At 54.3% G+C, this 5434-nt stretch overlaps 1 long non-coding RNA gene across 2 annotated transcripts; it reads right to left on the reverse strand.

The window, feature by feature from the left end:
• Nucleotides 1–2189: 2189 nt before the first annotated feature.
• Nucleotides 2190–4187, reverse strand: LOC128950789 (uncharacterized). 2 transcript variants are annotated; one of them, XR_008484395.1, is made up of 4 exons: nt 4031–4187; nt 3703–3780; nt 3531–3587; nt 2190–3142 (listed from the first exon to the last, which is right to left on the reverse strand). It is a non-coding gene; the product is annotated as an uncharacterized LOC128950789 (long non-coding RNA). The 2 variants fall into 2 exon arrangements; XR_008484394.1 differs by having other exon boundaries at nt 2190–3189.
• Nucleotides 4188–5434: the final 1247 nt, after the last annotated feature.

Consider the following 5434-nt stretch of genomic DNA (forward strand, 5'->3'; position numbering starts at 1 on the left):
CTCTGGCTGCCAGGTGCAGCCCTGCTGCTGGTACAGAGGCACTGGCCAGGCTGAAAACCCCACAGCTCCACAGGGAACACCTGCTCCCTGCTGGCTCACTAGGCACACAACAGGGAAAACCAAAAATGTCCTCTGTGTGTCTTTGTGATGGCAGCCAACAGCAACTTCTGACCCACCAGCTGGAAGTCCTTTGAAGTGCTTCAAGGAAACGCTTTGGGGTCTCGTGTAAACCAGCACACTGCAGGAGAACCAGAGTCTGGACCATCTCCATGACAGCACTAAAAAGACACACAGATCAATAGCAGGGAACACCACAGATCACAGACGTGAACCAGAGCAGCGGAAAAAAAATAAATAAACGGGAAAAAATAAAAAAAACGGGGAAAAACTACCCCAAAAACCTTCTGAGTCACTAGGGGTTCTAGAAAAGGACCTTTCCAGGCCATAACAGGGAAATCGGTACAGGCAGAACCATCTAAAGCACGCACTGAGAGCCCCTCCCGGGCTGGAACAGCTCTGGAATGACCCCGGCTGGAGAAGGAGGGAATTGCAGCTCCTTTCCAAGGAGATCACACAGCTCCGGCCAGAGAGGGAACCGAGGGAGTCACGGGGCACAGCTACCAGTGGCTACTATACCTTTTTTCTAACATTATGCTAAATATGTGGCATAAGCCAAGGAGTGCTTCCCTTTTCAAGGCTAAGCCATCCCAGCACATTCCATCCTCTCTCAGCTCAGGCACAGATTTAACCTTTTGTGTCACATTTCTCCCTGAAAATCCCAAGTAGAAAAGCACACAGGACATTTGCCAGGCAGCAGAAATTGTGACCCTTTTAAAGCTCATGCAAAACCTTGTTCACATCTGCTGTGGAACCATGCTGGACACAGCATTTCCTCTGCCCATTACCCAGCCATAACATAATAAAAAATAACCCCAGAAAATGGAAGGGATGGAGAGGAATAACACTTCTATTTCAAGCAGAAGTTATACAAAATAACCCTAACAACAACATATTTCTCACTGTCAAGAAATTTCTCATCAAATAATCTTTCTCACAACGTTCCGCCTGAGGTTTTCCTTCAAAATAACAGGTTTTGTTTTTCAGATTAAGTATGAAGCTATTACATTTATCATGTCACAGGTACTCACAGAAACTCTTCCAGCACAACTTGCTGCTCCTCTCCCTGCTGGGCCTTGCAAGAAGTTATCATTCAAGTCTTGTAAGAAGTTATCATTCAGGTCTTGTCCCATGCTTCCCAGTGACCTCGAGGAAAAAAAAGTACAACTCAGAACGGTTTTACACGGGTTTCCTGCTCACTGTGGGGTTAAGGGTTTTATAAGGAGAGAATCCTCAGCCTATTGGAGCCCCCGTCTCACCCTGTTCTTGTAAGCTTGTACAAACTTTGAGCCACTCTTCGAGACTCGGCACTTCCTCAAACCTACAACAGAACACCTGTTTCTCCACAAATAACTTCGACTACTGTGCCTTTTCTGCTATGTACCCCGAGCACTCTGAGGGTTTATTTCACATGCTCACGTACGCAAGAACACCCAAATTTCAGTACACCAATCGAACTAGAACAGATGTAACATGTTATTTTACAGACAACACCCAGATTAACTCCTGGGCACTGCCCGACCCGCGCAGGGAGGGACACGCAGCCACCCCCAGGCCAGGCTCAGAGACCGCGGAGCCTCACGGTGGCACCGCAGCCTCCCGGCGCTCACCCTGGGCCCTCTCCCGCGAACACCCAGCGGCGGTGGCGCTGCGGGCCGGGAGCACGGACGCGTTACGAGGCTCCATCGCCAGCGGAGCCCGGCCGGGCCGCGGCCCCACCGGAAGGGCCCCGCGCCTTCCGCTACCGGCGCACAAGCTTGCCGCCCTGCCTCGCCATTGGCCGTGCCAGGGCGCCGCTCGCCACGCTGATTGGACAGCGGCGCCAGGCCCCGCCCCTCACACAGGAGGGCGGGTGGGCGGGGCCCCAGGGCGGGTGGGCGGGAGTTCTTCGCTTCTATGGGGTTACTATCAGCACTTAGAAAATTTATTTTTAAAAATCAGTTTGTGCCTAAACTCGCAGCTTGCAAGAGGATTTTATCCTAGGCCCTACGGCTCGCAAAGCAGGTTGACAGAGTAATGCTTAAAAAAAGGGGGTTTGGCTCCTTAGGGCAAGCCACGCCCCCCCACTTCACTGGCAAAAAAGTCTCCTGCTCCCGTATTTATTAATTTACTTTCATTAAGAGGCTAGGAAAGCACACAGCTCAAAGTTTGAAGATGTAGAAAGCAGTGAAACAGCGGGGAAAGGGCAAGACGAAGAAAGCAGGGGGAAAGACAAAAGAAGTGAAATAAAGTTGTGACTGCAGAGCGCAGAATTGTCAGGGCAAAGTCACCGTCCGTGAAAAGCACACACAGCAACAAGTACGGAAAGGCTGAGCTCAGGAGAACAGCCCGAGGCAAACACCTGCATGAGCACTGCTTGGACTGCCCTGGGCAGAGATTTGGGGAGCACACTTGAGGCAGCATCTCCTCTGCCCAGTAGCCAGCCACAGCAGGATCAACAATGTCCCTGGAATTATGGAGGGACCAAGGGGAATAACACTTTTATTTCAAGCAGGACAGCCAAAGGAGATGAAGGAGGTGAGCAGGGTACACCTGCCCAGTGTCCCAGACAAAACCAGGATATCCCAACCATTCCTGCCTCCCAGAGCACCCACTGTGCCTTTTCAGGCACCTTCAGGGCTTTCCTTCAGCAGCAAAGAGAGAGAAATCCAAGCTCTGGCTTCTCCCTTAAAAAGGGACCAGAGCACTATTCCAGCTGAACACAGCACCAAAACCACAATGCTCCTCCTGGGGCAAAATGAAAGCTCTTGACAAGCCAAGAACACAGGGCAATCCTCCCTTGGAACTGAGGAAATTGATGCAGCTCTGCAGAAAGCAGCAATTTTAACTTGAGCCAAACCAGCCATATTTCTCGCTGTCAAGATTTCTCTCGTCAAATAATCCTTCTCACACATTCCACCTGAGGTGTTCCTTCAAAACAATGCACTTTCTTCACCAGATTCACTTCAAAACTGTAGATCATCACCTCACAGGTACTTGTGGGCACTCTTCCAGCACAGGTTGCTGCTCCTCTCCCTGCTAGGGCCTGCAAGAAGTTGTGGGTCAGTTCTTGTCCCATGCTTCCCAGTGACCCTGAGAAGGAAAAGTCCAACTCTTATTTAGAATCACCACCACAGGTTTGGGTCACAATTGGATTAAGTGTTCTGTAAATTACAGGAGATGGTCCTCAGCCTACTGCAGCTGATTTGTCTGTCTCCCACGATCCTAACAGAGACCTCCTCACTCCACACCCCATTCAGTGAACACTGAGCTGGGAAAGCAAAGACAAGGGATATTTTGAAAACATCCCTACCATGATGCTGTCCAGACATGGGACAAAGCCCTTCCCACCACCCTGCTGGCCTTTTCCCACTCTGAGTACCTCTGGAAACGCACACCCAAAGCCAGGTCAGACACACAGTGATGTTTTCTACCTACCAGACGCTGCAGCCACAAGCACCAGGAGCCTCAGAATACCAATTGAGTGAACCCTGCAGGGAAAGCCAAGTGGTTAGTGCACAAACAAAATAAAAGTCACCAGTTTTAATAGTTAAAGTATCCCTGGGAGTTACTGGCTGCTTACAGCAGCAAGCTTCATACACTTACAGTTCTGTTAGGAGCACCAGTCTCGGGTTTTTTCCTTCTGAAGCCCAGCTCCAAACGGGAAACTCCTCACGACTGCTCCTGAGAGAGGGAAGAGGAACTTGCAGAGCTCAGGAAAGCGACTCCGCGCCCTGAGCCCTGGTTCACCTGCCCGAACACCCGCAGTGCTTTTGTACCCCCTCACTCCCTGTTTTCCGCGTTCATAGCAATAAAACAAACCCAAGCTCGTTTATATTAATAAAACAAACCCAACAAACCCAAGCTCTGCCGGCAGCCCCAAGCCGCTCCCTCACAGCGCCGCCCCGTCACTGCCCCGCCGCCTGCTCCCCACAGGGCTCTTCTCGCTCCCCGCTCACCTTCAGCGCGGCTGCGGCCTCCACACCCGCTCGGCTGCTCCATCATCCCACGGAGCCCGGACACTGCAGGTCCCCGGCAGGGCAGCTCCGGGCCCGGGCGCTCCCGGTACCGCCGTCCCACACGGGCGGGACCGCCGCCCGCCGCTCTGCAGTACCGGCCGCTCCCCACAAAGCGGCAGCACTGCACGCCGGAACGCCAGAGCGCATGCGCATCAGAGGGGTGGTCTTTTGCCCTTAGACACCACGTGATGCAGGGCGTCAGTTCTGCACTGCGCATGCTCCGATTTGCCCTCACATACAGCTCCGCGGTCAGTGCGTATGCGCACCCTGCCGCTGCAGTACCGCATTGCGGCCGGCAGGTGTCCCCACTGCCCCCCGCGATGCAGTGCGCATGCGCCGCTCCAGGTGCAGTGGCGCAGCGCGGCCGGCAGGCGGCAGCAGCAGCGAGGCGCGGCCCGGTCCGAGCGGGGAAACAGCGGGGTCGGGGGCTCGGAAACGGCGGGGGATAAACTGAAATAGTGCTCGTCTGCTCTCGGAAATAAATGCCTGCTCGCTCTCTCCCAGCAAGGGCTTCTCCAGGTGGGAGTGCTGGGAAACGGGACTTGGCGCCGTGTGTTTGTCCCGGCTGTAGCTGCAGGGGCACAGCAAGGCACGCAGCTCTCAGCACTCCCTGCTCCAAACACAGCCATGGGCTTCTCCATAAGCTGTCTCTGCCCTGTGGTTTTCTCCAGGAAAAAATAGAGTTGCTCATAACAAGTGGGAGAATGAATTTCCACAAAGGAAGTAAGGAATAAAATCCTGCTCTAGGAGCCCCTGGGATCTGCAGGGCTGCTCAGGGAAGGGGACATTCACTCCCTGCAGTGCCCCCAGCCCACCTGCAGCACCAGCACAGGCTGCCAGCTGGGCTCTGCCAGCCCCTCTCTGTCACCCTCCCTGTGCTGCTCCCTCTCAGTGCCCTGAGCAATCCAGCCCTGAGCCTGAGCAGCCCAAAGCTCTGGCTGGCAGCCCAGGGACAAAGGGACACTGCCAGGGATGAGGCACATTCCCAGCAAACGCTCCCAACAGAGCACAGAGGCACCCCTGGAGCTCCTGGCTGGGGCTGGCAGGAGGGCACAGCCCCGGGGGGTGGCAGTGGCAGTGACAGCAGCAAAGTGCCACGGTCTGGTGGCACAGCAGAGACACCAAGGCAGCAGTGCCCAGGGAGGGGCAGGTTTACCTTCAGCTCCCTGTGGTGCAGCATCACCTTCCACCACAGCCACATCCCGGGGAAAGCGTCAAGGGGGCTCATAAAACCTCAGGATGCAACAAAATACAGCATCTCTCACCCTGATCCTGTTCCAATAAGCTCTGCTGAGAACAGCCACCTCCCCAAGGCCTTC

The sequence above is a fragment of the Melozone crissalis genome, unplaced genomic scaffold (assembly GCF_028551555.1).
Source record: "Melozone crissalis strain CALT ecotype California unplaced genomic scaffold, PUWL_Pcris_2 ptg000006l_1, whole genome shotgun sequence".
In the NCBI taxonomy this organism is placed as follows: Eukaryota; Metazoa; Chordata; class Aves; order Passeriformes; family Passerellidae; genus Melozone; species Melozone crissalis.